The 18,464-nt window shown below is 42.7% G+C and overlaps 1 long non-coding RNA gene across 1 annotated transcript; it reads left to right on the top strand.

The window, feature by feature from the left end:
* The first annotated feature begins 2,855 nt into the window (after positions 1-2,855).
* Positions 2,856-8,336, top strand: LOC115925435. The gene is made up of 2 exons (XR_004064716.1): positions 2,856-5,220; positions 5,266-8,336. It is a non-coding gene; the product is annotated as an uncharacterized LOC115925435 (long non-coding RNA).
* Positions 8,337-18,464: the final 10,128 nt, after the last annotated feature.

Raw genomic sequence — 18,464 nt, 5'->3', positions numbered from 1 at the left:
TTGTAACGGCTCTTTTTTTAATGATAACAGGGGTTTTACTTAGTCGTTTGTAATTGTGTATATTTTTCCAGCATGGTGAAGTTATAATTATTACTCTGTACCGTAATGGTGCAGGTTTTGGTTACTAGGGTTAAAGTTTGACCAATACTCAACTATCCCTTTAATGTGATAATTTACAAGATGACAGAAACACTCTCCACGACCACAATATGAATCATCCCTCGGACTTACCATGCCTGCAGAACCCGCTGAATAATGAATGGCAGCATGATCTGTGTTTTGTCCATTACAGTGGTATTTTTCAGGATAGTCGTTTGGACCTTGATATTAGCCTCTACGAATCTACTCCACCGGGTCTTGTTGTTGCCATCCTGCTTTGTGGAGGTCCTGAACCTGTCGCACAGCCGTTGAACCAGTGCCTCAACATACCTGTTGCAGTCTGGTTTGGCAGCAGTTATAGAGTCAGGTGCTCTGATGTGTGTTTTGTCCATTACAATGTCATTTTTCATGATTGTCGTTTGGACCTTCGTATATGCCTCTACGATCCTACTCCACCGGGTCTTGTTGTTGCCATCCTGCTTTGTGGAAGTCCTGAATCTGTCGCACAGCCGTTGAACCAGTGCCTCAACATACCTGTTGCAGTCTGGTTTGGCAGCAGTTATAGAGTCGGGTGCTCTGATGTGTGTTTTGTCAATTACAGTGGTATTTTTCAGGATAGTCGTTTGGACCTTGATATTAGCCTCTACGAATCTACTCCACCGGGTCTTGTTGTTGCCATCCTGCTTTGTGGAGGTCCTGAACCTGTCGCACAGCCGTTGAACCAGTGCACAGTGGGCCAGGAAGGAACCAAAGTGCGCCAAAACTCATGTTTGGGGACTTGTTTTTTATAAATCCAGAGGAAATGTTTGGATTTCCAGGGATTTTCGCTTAAATTTTATTACCAACATTTTCTCTGATGTCTAAGCTTTAAGTTGATACCAGATTTGGCTGCCCGATTCTGCCCGTTATTATGCTAGAGCCGTTTCCCTTGCAACATTGCCCCGAAAAATGTGTTTATTTTGGTCCGCGGTGTCAGAACAAGTGTTACGCGCCCCCTCGCGCCGTGATTTATGACCATGAATCCTTCATGATTCAGCTGCGGACCCCAAAAACCCACATTTTTCGGGGCAATGTGGCAAGAAAATCGGCTCTAACATAACAACGGGCAAGATCGGGCAGCCAAATTTGGTATCAACTTGAAGCTTAGACATCAGATAAAATGGTGGTATTAAAATTTAAGCGGTACACCGTGGAGATCTAAACATTTCTTCTGGATTTATAAAAAACATGGATAATTAGTCCATTTTTCAGTGAATTACCCAATATATCATGAAGATTGTGTTTCTATTAATTTTGACCCATTCATTCAACGAAATGAACTATCATGAATATGTGAGAGCAATTTCAAATCAATAACTTAAAAACTTCATGTTGAATTAAAAGATTTTTTTAAAAAGTCACTTTTGCACTAAAACTGTGAATATGTAGGATTCTGCTGTTTGAAGTAGTAAATCTATACCCTTATTGTGCATACCGGAATTAAATATTTCACTGAGGTACTCCTCTATGTATTACCTTTCAACTGGGCAAGAAAAAAAATGAAAAAAATAAATCACCCAAATTTAGTTTTGGCGCACTTTGGTTCCTCCCTGGCCCACTGTGCAGTGCCTCAACACACCTGTTGCAGTCTGGTTTGGCAGTAGTTATAGAGTCAGGTGCTCTGATGTGTGTTTTGTCCATTACAATGTCATTTTTCATGATTGTCGTTTGGACCTTCGTATATGCCTCTACGATCCTACTCCACAGGGTCTTGTTGTTGCCATCCTGCTTTGTGGAAGTCCTGAATCTGTCGCACAGCCGTTGAACCAGTGCCTCAACATACCTGTTGCAGTCTGGTTTGGCAGCAGTTATAGAGTCAGGTGCTCTGATGTGTGTTTTGTCAATTACAATGTCATTTTTCATGATTGTCGTTTGGACCTTCGAATATGCCTCTACGATTCTACTCCACCGGGTCTTGTTGTTGCCATCCTGCTTTGTGGAAGTCCTGAATCTGTCGCACAGCCGTTGAACCAGTGCCTCAACATACCTGTTGCAGTCTGGTTTGGCAGCAGTTATAGAGTCGGGTGCTCTGATGTGTGTTTTGTCCATTACAATGTCATTTTTCATGATTGTCGTTTGGACCTTCGTATATGCCTCTATGATTCTACTCCACCGGGTCTTGTTGTTGCCATCCTGCTTTGTGGAGGTCCTGAACCTGTCGCACAGCCGTTGAACCAGTGCCTCAACATACCTGTTGCAGTCTGGTTTGGCAGCAGTTATAGAGTCGGGTACTCTGATGTGTGTTTTGTCCATTACAATGTCATTTTTCATGATTGTCGTTTGGACCTTCGTATATGCCTCTACGATCCTACTCCACCGGGTCTTGTTGTTGCCATCCTGCTTTGTGGAAGTCCTGAATCTGTCGCACAGCCGTTGAACCAGTGCCTCAACATACCTGTTGCAGTCTGGTTTGGCAGCAGTTATCGAGTCAGGTGCTCTGTTACTACTGTAAAACACATAAAAAGAAACTTAAAGATTTAGGAGATGTGTGCAACAAAGCAAAACTCTTTTATCACTTGTTGGATGGATGTCCCCGGCCGAATGAGTATGGTTAACAGTTGTTGAGGTTTTCAATATTCTTAGAAAATTTTAATGCATTATTCATAAAAGTCAGAACTAATGACCACCTAATGTGTATGATCTCACAATTTAATGTTGCTTTAAAAGTATAAGAAGTGTAGTAGCAAACTGTATGTTATTAACTTATGAAATTTGGAATGTTTAAAAGTCTTAAACAGGTTTTTGTTGACCTCTTATGTGCATTTATTTTTAACCAAAAAGAAGGTGAAATGGTTTTAAATGATTTACCATTCCAAAGACTGCACTCCTGGATATTTGGCAGTCTTTGGGGCTCGGAACTTATGATAACCCCAAGGATTGTGGCGCTCCTGGAAGTTGGTCCGGCGCTTGTCGTTCGCAGACAGAGCACCCCACAGGCGAATGATGTCCGCTAACTGGTGCTGTGTATGTGTCAGGTTCCCATTCACCATGGTTATCAGGATCTCTGCTAGGTTCTGTACGGCTGCATAACCTGGCAGGTTGTTGGGTCCAACAGAGTCCTGTAACAACAAATGTATGATATCTAACACATCTGAGTACCATCAATACTACTTATACAACTACTTATCCGAACCTCTGTTGTAAGCACAAAGAAGTTTTCAAAGAGTTTAAATGTTAGCTGCATGTTCAAAGTCAGCTGTCTATGCCCCACCCCTTCTCCTTTCATTATGTAGCGAGGTAGAGATCTTCCCTTTAAACCATGTGAACCCCCCCCCCCCCCCTCTCTCTCTCTCTCCTATTTCATCATCCTCTCTACTGGAGGTCAGCAAACTATATTAAGATAATACCTGGTCATTTCCACTAGTACAAATATTCCAAGAATAGGATCTTTGTAGATAATGAGAATGCCCCTTATTTTATTGGAGTTTAGGTCCATTCACATGAATGAAAGGTTAGGATTAAATCTGTTCACATAAAAAAGTAACATGACCTATAGTAGACAAAGCCCCTATTCTACCAGTGTTACCAGAACTTAAGACTTAGAATTATTTACCCCAGGATTAGAAACACAGAGAGAGGAAGTTAATGTTGACAATCTTTGATTATAAGCAAACATATAAATTGTCCCTCTGCCTCTGCGGATACCAGTTTGGGCTGGTGGACAAAGCATTTGTTTTCTTGGAAAAGGAGTTGAGTCAGCGCAGGAAGTATAGCAGGGATATACCCAACTGTCCAATGAGCCTTTGTATTTTCTACTCCTTCCCCTTATTTTTACTTTCGCCCAATCAGAATGTTAGGATAAATTGTTCAGGACGACTGTTCGAGTGTCCATCAAGTGTTATGCCCGCCCAGTCACCTACTGTAATTATAATGAAATAGTGGAGTTTAGTGTAACAGTATTTTGTAGGAGGAGATCTCGGAATCGAGATTGTGAATATGTAATGAGGTATAAGAACCCCCTCCCTTGCATGCAATCCTCACTTGGAAACCCCCTCACTTGGAAACCCCCACCTAGCTGAACCCCTCTCTTGGATCCCCCTCTCCCCACCTGGAACCCCAACTTCTTCTAATTTCATCTACTAATAACTATACGCCCTGCAAGCAAGTTTGGACTTTGGAGAAGTGAAGCAACAGTTTTGGTTGACCTTCTACGATATATTCTAACAAAGAGCAAGGGTGTCAGGTTGTGACCATTTCATGATCAGCAGAAAGCAACAGTTAAATTGAAACAAAGCTTTAGAGTTTAAGCTAAAGGACTTTCACACAACCATCAAAGTGTCCAAGTAAACTTCCAGTTTCGTCCAAGTCAACTTCCAGTTTCGTCCAAATCAACTTCCAGTTTCGTCCAAGTCAACTCTCAGTTTTGTCCGAGTCAACTCTCAGTTTCGTCCAAGTCACGTTCCCGTTCCCGTACCCCCCAAGTCACCAAGTCACGTCCAGCTTCGTTCCCGCCAAGTCCAGTTCCCGCCAAGTCACGCCCAAGTTCGTCCCAGTCGCGTCTCGTCCCAAGTCAAGTCGCGAACAAGAAATAAGCAAGTAACTACCGCGTGCATGTAAGTCATCTTCCCCTTTAACATTTCTTCTAATATCCTCCCTTTCCCTTCCCCTAACGTACCTGAAAGAGTTGATGGTGATATTGTGTGTTTTATGTGAACGAATCTAAATATTTCGTCTGTAGTTTGATGATTATTTGAAGAAAGTGTAAATGATTTTAATAAAGTAAATAATTAAGTGACACATAAATCAGCCTGTGTCCGTGCCTTTTGTTGTCTTTAAAGAATCCTGTAGTTAATCTAACTTAAAGGTGGTCCCATTTGTGTAATTATCTGCCCGGGACGGAGTGGTTGCCCCACGGACCCATCACTCCCTCCTCATGCATCATGGTTTGCCCCTTTAATTGGCACTCCAAAGGTGTTTGGGTTAGAATTATATACTTATTTATATTTTTGTTCTTGAACAGAAAACAAATCTGAAATGCATGGTTGCTTACATCAACAGTATCAGTGTTGGTTGGCAGGTCCTGCGTGTCTGTTGGGGGATCCATGGGACCAGTATCAGTATTGGTTGAGGGATCCATGGGAGGTGCCGCAGTCTGGGGTTTGGTTAGGAGGTCCATGTCAATGAGAGGTGCCGCAGTGTAGAGCTCACCACTCACGTCTTCCCCTACCACCTCTGCTTCGGCAGTCAGCATGTCAGGATGGATGTCCTCCCTATTTTGGAAGGCCTCTAACATTGATGAGAAAGTTGACCTGCCCGTTTGGCCCAGCAAGTACTCCAGTCCAATTTTTTCTCCTATAAATATAAGTAAAAAATAATAAAAAAGTTATACACCGAAAAATTCTCCTTGTGCAGGATGTACTGATCAACCAGGTTTACACCCTACTCTTTTCAAATAGTTTCCTAGGTTCTTTAGCGTGCATGAGGTGTGATTGTCTCATACACGGGACCTCCATTCATCTTCCTATCCGAGGGACTAGCTTCTGCAGACTTAGTAATGAGACAAATCACAAGAACTTCCTATCCCTCATGGGTCGGAAGGCTGCCGTCTTTCTTGAGTTCTGCATACCGCCGTTGCCTGAACTCTTCAAATGTTTCATTTGATGTTTTGGGGCAATATATCGCCCCCCACAAGTTCTTGTGAGTTTCCCTCACCATCACCTCTTCAGATTTTGTACACTGCCTGTCATGTTTGGTTTTCGTGTACGTGCGTCGTGTTTTCCCTTCTTACTTAACCATACCATCTTTGCCGGAACTCTTCAAATGTTTCATTTAATGTTTTGGGGCAATATATCGCCCCCACAAGTTCTTGTGAGTTTCCCTCACCATCACCTCTCCACATTTTTTGCACTGCCTGTCCTGTTTGGTTTTGGTGTACGTGTATCATGTTTTCCCTTAGTACTTTACCATACCATCTTTGCCGGAACTCTTCAAATGTTTCATTTGATGTTTTGGGGCAATATATCGCCCCCCCCCCCACAAGTTCTTGTGAGTTTCCCTCACCAACACTTCTCCACATTTTCTACACTGCCTGTCCTACTTGATTTTAGTGTAGGTTCGTCTAGTTTTCCCTTCGGCTTCCTCCTCTGCCTTGATGTGGCGGTACCGAGCTGTTTGGTAATGCATGGGGGGCTGGCGGGAGGCAGGTACTGGAACCTTAGGGACTGCAAAAGAGCAGGAATGGTGAGGGTTAGGGTTGGTGGAGGCTGGAAGGACCTGTGGTGCAGGGGCAGAGGCAATGGGCTGTTGTATCTTCCTCTTCTTTGGTGTCTTTGGTGAGCATGAAGGGAAGGTTAGAGTTGCTGATTGATTTATTGGAAGCGGAAAGGCGGAAGCCTACGCAGCTTGTGGAAGAAGCAGAAAGGCAGAAGTCAACGGAGCATCTGGCAGACTGTTTCCAGGAATTCCAGAGCAATCATTCGTTTTCATTGTAGTTTCGCTGGCTTAACAGAATGGTAGAGTTAACAGATAATTAAGTTAGTATCAATGTTATCAAATTCCAAGATCATATCAGCGTATTTGTAGCGTTACGTTACCGAATGTGACGAGTAAGTCTTCAGTTTGAAACACGACGTTGAAGTAACTAGTTGGGACTACTGCGGAGCATATAGTAGTCTGTCATCTATCCAGGCTTCACAAATTGTAGATCAAAAGCATATAAGTGATAGAAATTTGTCCTTCTCAGAGTTCCTCACGAGACATATATCACTACTACGGAACATAGGCTTCACAAATATTGTAGATCAAATTATAAATCAAAAGCATATAGGTGTCCTTCTCGAACTACTCTAGCCATTTCTGACCGAAGGTCTAAGTCATTGTCCTCATTGGCTACATTAAACGGTTCGAGAGATCTCCTCAAATTTGTGCGCAAATCATCTGCCGTTCGTGATCGATGATTGACCTACGACTGTCAATGATTACCCTGATGATCCAGAAGCCGTGGGTTGGAGCAAGGGCTGGAGCGATGAATTTAATTTAATTAAATTGAATACGTCTCCAACTTGATGGCCTGTAGAGAACTAGCTGGCCTAATTAGACTCTGGAGGGAAGTAGCTGCTATTACTGTCTCAGAGATCTGTCGCTTTATTCCGTTGTGATGTGCAAGATGTACTGGTCAACCGGGTTTACACCCTACTCTTTTTCGTGAAGTTTCCTAGGTTCTTTAGGGTGCATGAGGTGTGACCGTCTCATATACGTGACCTCCATTCATCGTCCTATCCGAGGGACTAGCTTCTGCAGACATAGTAATGAGACAAATCACAAGAACTTACTGTCCCTCATGGGTTGGCAGGCTGCCGTCTTTCTTGAGTTCTGCATACCGCCGTTGCCTGAACTCTTCAAATGTTTCATTTGATGTTTTGGGGCAATATATCGCCCCCCACAAGTTCTTGTGAGTTTCCCTCACCATCACGTCTCCACATTTTCTACACTGTCTGTCATGTTTGGTTTTCATGTACGTGCATCGTGTTTTCCCATCATACTTCAGCATACCGTCTTTGCCGGAACTCTTCATATGTTCATTTGAGCTTGTTGGACAATATATCGCCCCCACAAGTTCTTGTGAGTTTCCCTCACCATCACCTCTCCACATATTCTACACTGCCTGTCCTGTTTGATTTTAGTGTAAGTTCGTCTAGTTTTCCCATCAGCTTCCTCCTCTGACTTGATGCGGCGCGGTACCGAGCTGTTTGGTAATGCATGGGGGGCTGGCGGGAGGCAGGTACTGGAATCTTAGGGACTGCATTAGTGAGAGCAGGAAGCTAGGGGTATCTACCGCGAGGGTTCTTATCGTATGGGTGGAGGCTGGAAATGATACTATTGACCAATTAAATTAATGTGATTGCTTAATTAATTTCATTATGCTTCAAAAGTGTCTGAAAAAAAACAATAAAAAAGAAATACACAAGAAATCAAAAACCAATAGAATAAATAAGAATCTAATTTAAATATCATTTTTGTAGATAATAGTTAGAATAGTTACAATATTCACAGTGGTTTTCACGGTGATCCAGCGCTCTGTCTCCAAAACCTGGGGGGGGGGGTAGCCTCCAAGCCCCCCTCCCCCCCCCCCCCCTAGTATTTACAAACCTCATATTAGCCCAGTGCAGTTAGTGTTAAAGGTAGTGTTGAGTATCTCTATTGAAACATTAAATGCATAATTTTGTATGGAAAAAGGCTATAACCAATGACTTTTTTTAAATAGCATCTTCTTGAGTTGTAACGGCTCTTTTTTTAATGATAACAGGGGTTTTACTTAGTCGTTTGTAATTGTGTATATTTTTCCAGCATGGTGAAGTTATAATTATTACTCTGTACCGTAATGGTGCAGGTTTTGGTTACTAGGGTTAAAGTTTGACCAATACTCAACTATCCCTTTAATGTGATAATTTACAAGATGACAGAAACACTCTCCACGACCACAATATGAATCATCCCTCGGACTTACCATGCCTGCAGAACCCGCTGAATAATGAATGGCAGCATGATCTGTGTTTTGTCCATTACAGTGGTATTTTTCAGGATAGTCGTTTGGACCTTGATATTAGCCTCTACGAATCTACTCCACCGGGTCTTGTTGTTGCCATCCTGCTTTGTGGAGGTCCTGAACCTGTCGCACAGCCGTTGAACCAGTGCCTCAACATACCTGTTGCAGTCTGGTTTGGCAGCAGTTATAGAGTCAGGTGCTCTGATGTGTGTTTTGTCCATTACAATGTCATTTTTCATGATTGTCGTTTGGACCTTCGTATATGCCTCTACGATCCTACTCCACCGGGTCTTGTTGTTGCCATCCTGCTTTGTGGAAGTCCTGAATCTGTCGCACAGCCGTTGAACCAGTGCCTCAACATACCTGTTGCAGTCTGGTTTGGCAGCAGTTATAGAGTCGGGTGCTCTGATGTGTGTTTTGTCAATTACAGTGGTATTTTTCAGGATAGTCGTTTGGACCTTGATATTAGCCTCTACGAATCTACTCCACCGGGTCTTGTTGTTGCCATCCTGCTTTGTGGAGGTCCTGAACCTGTCGCACAGCCGTTGAACCAGTGCACAGTGGGCCAGGGAGGAACCAAAGTGCGCCAAAACTCATGTTTGGGGACTTGTTTTTTATAAATCCAGAGGAAATGTTTGGATTTCCAGGGATTTTCGCTTAAATTTTATTACCAACATTTTCTCTGATGTCTAAGCTTTAAGTTGATACCAGATTTGGCTGCCCGATTCTGCCCGTTATTATGCTAGAGCCATTTCCCTTGCAACATTGCCCCGAAAAATGTGTTTATTTTGGTCCGCGGTGTCAGAACAAGTGTTACGCGCCCCCTCGCGCCGTGATTTATGACCATGAATCCTTCATGATTCAGCTGCGGACCCCAAAAACCCACATTTTTCGGGGCAATGTGGCAAGAAAATCGGCTCTAACATAACAACGGGCAAGATCGGGCAGCCAAATTTGGTATCAACTTGAAGCTTAGACATCAGATAAAATGGTGGTATTAAAATTTAAGCGGTACACCGTGGAGATCTAAACATTTCTTCTGGATTTATAAAAAACATGGATAATTAGTCCATTTTTCAGTGAATTACCCAATATATCATGAAGATTGTGTTTCTATTAATTTTGACCCATTCATTCAACGAAATGAACTATCATGAATATGTGAGAGCAATTTCAAATCAATAACTTAAAAACTTCATGTTGAATTAAAAGATTTTTTTAAAAAGTCACTTTTGCACTAAAACTGTGAATATGTAGGATTTTGCTGTTTGAAGTAGTAAATCTATACCCTTATTGTGCATACCGGAATTAAATATTTCACTGAGGTACTCCTCTATGTATTACCTTTCAACTGGGCAAGAAAAAAAATGAAAAAAATAAATCACCCAAATTTAGTTTTGGCGCACTTTGGTTCCTCCCTGGCCCACTGTGCAGTGCCTCAACACACCTGTTGCAGTCTGGTTTGGCAGTAGTTATAGAGTCAGGTGCTCTGATGTGTGTTTTGTCCATTACAATGTCATTTTTCATGATTGTCGTTTGGACCTTCGTATATGCCTCTACGATCCTACTCCACCGGGTCTTGTTGTTGCCAGCCTGCTTTGTGGAAGTCCTGAATCTGTCGCACAGCCGTTGAACCAGTGCCTCAACATACCTGTTGCAGTCTGGTTTGGCAGCAGTTATAGAGTCAGGTGCTCTGATGTGTGTTTTGTCAATTACAATGTCATTTTTCATGATTGTCGTTTGGACCTTCGAATATGCCTCTACGATTCTACTCCACCGGGTCTTGTTGTTGCCATCCTGCTTTGTGGAAGTCCTGAATCTGTCGCACAGCCGTTGAACCAGTGCCTCAACATACCTGTTGCAGTCTGGTTTGGCAGCAGTTATAGAGTCGGGTGCTCTGATGTGTGTTTTGTCCATTACAATGTCATTTTTCATGATTGTCGTTTGGACCTTCGTATATGCCTCTATGATTCTACTCCACCGGGTCTTGTTGTTGCCATCCTGCTTTGTGGAGGTCCTGAACCTGTCGCACAGCCGTTGAACCAGTGCCTCAACATACCTGTTGCAGTCTGGTTTGGCAGCAGTTATAGAGTCGGGTACTCTGATGTGTGTTTTGTCCATTACAATGTCATTTTTCATGATTGTCGTTTGGACCTTCGTATATGCCTCTACGATCCTACTCCACCGGGTCTTGTTGTTGCCATCCTGCTTTGTGGAAGTCCTGAATCTGTCGCACAGCCGTTGAACCAGTGCCTCAACATACCTGTTGCAGTCTGGTTTGGCAGCAGTTATCGAGTCAGGTGCTCTGTTACTACTGTAAAACACATAAAAAGAAACTTAAAGATTTAGGAGATGTGTGCAACAAAGCAAAACTCTTTTATCACTTGTTGGATGGATGTCCCCGGCCGAATGAGTATGGTTAACAGTTGTTGAGGTTTTCAATATTCTTAGAAAATTTTAATGCATTATTCATAAAAGTCAGAACTAATGACCACCTAATGTGTATGATCTCACAATTTAATGTTGCTTTAAAAGTATAAGAAGTGTAGTAGCAAACTGTATGTCATTAACTTATGAAATTTGGAATGTTTAAAAGTCTTAAACAGGTTTTTGTTGACCTCTTATGTGCATTTATTTTTAACCAAAAAGAAGGTGAAATGGTTTTAAATGATTTACCATTCCAAAGACTGCACTCCCTGATATTTGGCAGTCTTTGGGGCTCGGAACTTATGATAACCCCAAGGATTGTGGCGCTCCTGGAAGTTGGTCCGGCGCTTGTCGTTCGCAGACAGAGCACCCCACAGGCGAATGATGTCCACATGATAATCATCGAAGACAGTCCTCTATGTGCTTTACATTATTACATTCATACAATTTACCATATCAAATACAAATTACATATCAGGCTTACATTATTACATACAAATTATAGATAATTGCATTTTTACATACAAATTACAAATTAACTATTATCAAACAATGTTAAATAGGCCCTTTAAAGTGAGACAAAGTACCTGGAATAAACCTGTTAAGGTGAAGGTGGAAACTCTCCAGGGAGGTGGACCCTCTGGCGCACCTGTACGTGGGTAGAATCTTGTTGCCCTTCATGATGGAGCTGGTCCTGAGGTACAGCTGCACTCTAGAAGGATTTTGGCTGCAGGTCACATGGTGTTCCTTCTTTTCCCATATCGTTGCAATGGCATCTGCCTTCAGGGGAACGCCCAATGTGTCCTTAGCATCCTTGAAACAATCCAGGAGTTTCTTGATGAGGGCAACAGTCTCCTCGGCTCCCCGGGTGCTTCGCCTACAGGAAAGGGCCAGCTCGTGTTTGGTAATATGTCGCAAGACATCCCCTTTCCTGACACCCTTCGTCTGTAGCTCCTGGAACTTGGCCCTTTTCAAGGCCTCAATGTCATCGGCATCCCACATGAACAGGCAGCGACTCAGCTGGTTCATGAAGGTGCTCTACAGGGGATGACCCTCAGATGTGCAACCCCCTGAAAACCTCATGTAGTGCCAAATGTCCAGCCTAACGAGGACATCGTTCCACTGATGGAAGAGCTTCCTTACTTGCGTGAAGCCGCAGAAATCCCGGTCAACATACAAGGCCTCAGGATGCTGAATGCCTGCAGATCTGTATCTGGCCAATGATACCTTTATAAATAGGAAAACTGAAAAAAGTAAAAAAAACAACACATGTGCTAGTTTCATTTGTTCTGAAGTACTCAAGGGTTGATCCTCTCTTTTAGGAATTACACTGCTTGCCAGTTCAGAAAAGAATTTAATTTAAGATTGTTATGATTGTTTTTAAAGGTCTCCATGGAAGAGCCCCAAGTTATATCATTGATTTACTCAGTCTAATTCTTGTTATCATAATTCACACAGTAGTCAAGATACATTACTTAGTTCCTCCCAATAAAAACAATGAGAGTGCTTGTTTGTAACTGCAGCTCCAAAAAGTATGAAATGGTTTGCCCCTTTCTACTAACGAGGCTCCACCCTTTGACATTTTAAAATTTAATTGAAGACACGCACTTAAACATTATGTATGCCCTTGACTCTCTTCGATAGTAAAGGCCACCAGATGGAGGTTGCCGAGCTTCGCTCATTATGGATGATTGGGCATTTGCAATTGTAATGTATTTTGTATAATGTTATCTTACACTATTATAAAGAGTTAGAAAATATTTAAAAATGTAAATATTATTGTAATATTATGGTGACTGCTCTATATAAATGTGAATTATTATCATACCTTCTGTCATGGAAGCAAGAGCATGGCCTTCCCCAGAGGTGATCACAGATATCAGCACCTGCCCAACTTCGTTCCCAACATTTGTCGCCCACATGGCTGTGCCTCGGATAGGCCTCACGATCTTCTTGGTTGAGTCCATCTTCAGGATGCGGCCAAAGGTTGATGTGATTTCTGCCTTCACATCAGGCAGCCTCATCAGGACGTCCTGGAGGTAGACCTGCATCAGCCACTGGAATTTTGGAACTGGCAGCATCTTGGGTGGCTCCTCAAACAAGACAAGACGTATCAGGCCAGCTGATAATGCCTTCTTGAGTGACTGGCCGTAAGTCAGGTACAAGATGGTCTTGGACAACCACTCCTCATTGTGCTGCTCTGTGAGGATGGTCTGGACTTGGGAGCAGCTGTTTACAAGACCCCTCTCGCACAGGAGCTTGACCACCTTAAGGTCGCAGGCTTTCTTTGCTGTCAAGATACAAGGGAAAGCCCTCTGCTTGACGATGTCCAGCTGCTGGATGATGTTCCAACTCCAATTATTAAGAGATGACTGGCAGTTAGTCATGTACAAGATGGTCTTGGACAGCCACTCCTCACTGTGCTGCTCTGTGAGGATGGTCTGGACTTGCGAGCAGCTGTTTCCAAGACCTCTCTCGCGCAGGAGCTTGACCACCTTAAGGTCGCAGGCTTTCTTTGCTGTCAAGATACAAGGGAAAGCCCTCTGCTTGGCGATGTCCAGCTGCTGGATGATGTTCCATCTCCAAGAGATGACTTTCCGCGAGCAAGTAGGTGCTGCTAACATCTACAACGCTACAGAGCTTGTTGTAAATGCCTGCTGGTGTGAGGGTCTGGTCCTGACAGCCATCATGGGGACAGGTCAACCCAAATGCCTCAGCTTATAGGGCATCCATATGAAGAGGCGTTGGCCAAAGTACTGGTCGACAGAGGGGTGGCTGTTCATTCATGAAATTCCTTATCCAAATCATCTTAATACTCAGGAGATACAGTTTTTTTTTTCTTACTTCTTTTTTTGAACAAATGAAAGAACCCAACACAAAAGATATCAAATGCCACTTCTGAAACCTCACACTCACTTTTTGGTGAGGAAAACATTGTTTCCCTGACAGACTGTCTTGGCACACTTGCAGCTGACATAGCTCTTGCTCCATTTTGTCTTTGACTTCTCTGAAACAGAATGTTGTGGGGGTATTGATTCCAATTAACAAGACCTAACTTAATATTTTTCCATATTAGATACTATATTCAATGAGAAACATCTTTTCCTGTTAGTAGTTACAAGATGAAAATTATAGTGATTCTACACCAGCCTTTTACACTATAATACATACAATTAACAATAATTTGTTATTTGCTTTAAACCTTTAAAAACACATACCTTACTTTTACACAGACAATAAATACAATCATTAAACTTCACATCACTAAACTTCACATTATTCAACATCCATGCCATTCAAACCTCAATCCGACAATACAGAGAAACATTCACTAATATCATTAACCCTACCCTTAAGGCTGATATACCAGTTACTTAAATCAATTGCTTCAACGAGTGTTTGTGAGTTTTGTGCAGTAGTGTTGCAATCCATCGATTTAGTACATGTATATTGCAAGTAGTCCACAGTCACGAGGGTCACAAACTCCTCTACCTCCACGGTCTTATCTTGATTCTTGAAGAGCCATGTGTCTGATTAGAGATGAACTTGAGAGAGGTATCCACATTGTTTTGGAGTTGCACGCTCCTTCTGCTGACTGCTCCACTTCAGCCACTACTGGAAGTGATTACATATGGATTATATAAGAAACAACGCCAAAATGGCAGTTGAGTTGAGAAATGTAATTATTGTATCTATTGTACGAAGCCGTTAAAACATTTAGCAAGGATTAGTTTTAGAGTAGCAGATATCTCATTAAGAGCATTCACCTTTCCTATTTCTGCAGCCAACAGCTTGTCATGAAAGGTCGGTTCAGTACCCTCGTCTTCTTTTTTTTCCTCTTTTGTTTGTTTGTTTTCAATAGTTTGTTTGTATTGATTCCAAACAATACAAATCAATCTTAGAAATAAAAATACAGTTCTTTTTCATCTTGACACGAGTTCAAAACATATTCATTACATAAATTGTACGATTGATGGTAAAAAATGAAATTAGTTGTAACATAAAACAAATACCCATCCAAACACACTACCACCCCCCACCATGCAACACACACACACCACCCGACCACACTTTCACACATATACCACACACTGTTCCTAGCCCACTCAGAATACCCAAAATTGAAGCGACAGTAAAATAGAAATATTCTTATTTAAACAAAATTATTTTAAAAAAAAAATCTCTCTCTTGATATGGCACTTCCTGTTCTCCACTTCGACCCCCTCTTCCTCTTCTACTCTCTCCTCTTCTATCTCCTCCACCTCTATCATCGTAATTCCTGTAGTTTGTTTTTACAGAAATGATGACCTACGGTAAGGTTAGGGATCTAGTGATGCTTTTTTTTTCTTCTTCTAGTCATACACTTCCATGATGTTGAATGAGAGGAGAGTGTAGCTTATATGGAGAGTGGCCTATAATTTGCATCTGAACTATATTGACCTGTGTTGTTTGGCTTATCGTTTCCCAAGCCTTGTCAATTAAGCAGGCACCAAATTTTGTATTTAAATAATCTCTTATTTTACGTCTTGCATTATATACATATAATATGAAAACTGCTTTCAACACATTTTCATTACAACAATTTCCAATCGCCTTAATAGGATTCTAGAGTACACTGAAAATGGGATAGCAAATCAATCAATCAATGATGTTTACCAGTTGACAGTTGAGAGCAGCCAGTCTCTGTCCTCCATCTGGGGCACTGTGCATTCGCGTATCTGATAACCTTTGGTGAAAGCAGTGGCCATGTCAGATACATCCCATCGGATGTCTCTTGGCCATACAAGATCCTGAACTCCTGGTCCATCTTTAAAACAATGAATAACAATAAATGGAAGGATCCATTTTAAGTTTTCTATAGAAATTTAAGGTTTGGAAAATACATATAGTTCAAAATTATTCCAGCTTCCACTGCTTGGTTTTCTTCATTGCTTCTTCATATAGAGCTTTAAATTAAAACTCTCTTCAGAATGGAACTCTTGCAGCTCATTCTTAACTAGCTCTGCAGAAGCAAGCATTCCTGATATAGTGGCTGAGGGACTTTGAAGGATTCTATTGAATTTCTCCATACACATCAGAACTGGTAATGACACAACAAGGCCCAAAACACATTTTCCTGCCAAGAGACATTTCACCACCTACAAATTTGTGGAGGGTCCCCCCCCCCCCCCCCCAGGATTGACGCCCCTGATTTCAGCCCTTGAACCAATATCAATTCTTGTCGGGTCTGGATTTTGCACCGTCACAAAATTGGCTTTTGCTCACTCAAACATGAAATATTGTGATATAAGAACTGTACATGTGACATTCACATGATGCCAATGGCCTAGCTACCACTGTGCCATCCCCAGTTATCTTTACATCTACATTTTCCTTTCCTTTTCCAAGTATACCCTTGCTTACAAGATGTTCTATTTCTTTCTTCAAAAGTACCTTCATGTCTCTTTGAACTCCTGGGTTAGACGACTTAGTCTTGAACATACTGTAGGGATATCCATCTCAGTATTTTTCATGTGGGTTTTGACTTTTGTGAGATTTGGGAGATTGCAAATGGAAGCAAGCGAATTCCAAGACTCATCTGAAATGCCATGAGCATCTTTTACTAACACTGCAAGATTAACATTTTGTAGGATTTTCTCTTCATTGCATCCTGTCACAGTACACGACTCTGTATCTTCAATCAAAGAAATATGCTTTAGTTGTCCACTGTTTGTATCTCTAATAGTTATCTAACAGCTTTCCCAAGTACTCCTCCCGATCTAGGGTCACGTTGTCCCCGGGTAGAGGATACATCAAATGAGCAGGCTGGTTTACCTCCCGCCAGAGCATCAGCCGGTTGGCGGTATATCCGGTATTTCGGTTAACCTTAGCCCGAAGTGCCCCGGAGATCTGGGGCAGGTACGCGTCCTATTTATAGCACTGGACTGCATCCATCAAGGAACAGTTATACCTTTCTACCTGGCCATTTCCCGAAGGTCGGTACGGCGGCGTCTTGGCCTTGTGGATCAGGAGAACCTTGCAAACCCCCTTAAAGAGTTTGCTTTCGAAACTTCGCCCCTGTTCCGTAAAAATCGCGAACGGATAGCCGAAACGGCAGAGGAATTCCCCCACCGTCTGAGACGGTAGTGGGATACACTCTACCCATTTGGTGAACTGATCCACCATCATGAGGATATGCTCGTTTCCCCTTGACGACTTAGGCAATGGCCCAAGGAAATCCAGGTGAACCCGTTCCATTGGTGCCCCCGCGTGATAATTTCGCATGGGACTCTTACCTCACCTTTGCCTTCTTCTTCTGATTGCAAGTCTGACAAGTTTGGACATACTCCACCACATCCTGGCCCATTTTGTACCAAAAGTACTTGGCCCGAATATATGACTTGGTCCGATCCCTACTGGGATGACCTGCGGTCGGAAGATCATGACTCGCATACATGACCTCCTCCCTCAATGACCTGGGCACTAGCAGCAATAAACCCTGGTCCTCTCCTCTCTTGCAAATGACCCCTTCGACCTGCATGAACTGAGCCCTGTTAATCCAGAGGAACTTCTCTGGACCCCACAGCATTATGGTGGCCTCATCGGATTCCTGCAGATCCTCTAGCCATTTACCCAACGCCGTCAGAGTAGAATCTTTTTCTTGTTCGGCCCGCACCCAGGCTCCGCGACTTCCACAGGCCGTAGCCTTACGCCCTTATAGCAAGTTTCCCCACCCCAGCACCGGCTCTCTCCGAAGAAGTGCAGATCACCGCATGGGTCATTCCGAAATCCGCCTGTGGTTCCTTTTGGGAGTTCATTTGATGAAGCTGTGGCGAGGATTCGTCTTTCGGCTTTAAGTAACCATATTTCGAGCACACAGCTCTCTATGCCTGGTCATCCTCTTTGTGTAGATTTGTAAATGCCTTTGCAAGGCAGCACAAGGTGTGCTGGTCATCTAACTGGAATCTCCTACCAATCTCACTGGCAATGCTGTCTAGGACTGCATAATAATAATAATAATAATCTTTTAGTACACCGCTACCTTGTAGAACTCAACCAGCCGGAGAGCTGTGCTTGGCTGGTTCAGCACCACCATCTATTCGCGACGAGGTGGTTTCTAATTCTTCAACCTTGGTTGTACTGGGTCGCCAACTGTGTAGTTTGTGTCTTTCACAGCATCTCTCAGGTCTTGAAGTTTTTTTTCTGACTTCTGTCACAGCAGATTGAATTCCAGTTCTGTACACAATTTCTCAAAAGTTGTAGCGACTGAATCTGCGGTCTCCTTGGCTAGAACAACATCCATGTCTGATCGCTGAAGATATTTGCTGAATGCATCTACCTGGCCAGGTACCACACACAGAGAAAAAGAGGTTTGAATTTACTCCCTATAGGGAGTAAATGCTTGTCACATAAGTGACACCCCTCAGGGAGTAAA

This window comes from Strongylocentrotus purpuratus, unplaced genomic scaffold (assembly GCF_000002235.5).
Source record: "Strongylocentrotus purpuratus isolate Spur 01 unplaced genomic scaffold, Spur_5.0 spur5_scaffold_18, whole genome shotgun sequence".
Taxonomy (NCBI): Eukaryota; Metazoa; Echinodermata; class Echinoidea; order Camarodonta; family Strongylocentrotidae; genus Strongylocentrotus; species Strongylocentrotus purpuratus.
The sequence above is the reverse complement of the archived record's forward strand: the minus strand, read 5'-3'. Positions and strand labels throughout refer to the sequence as shown.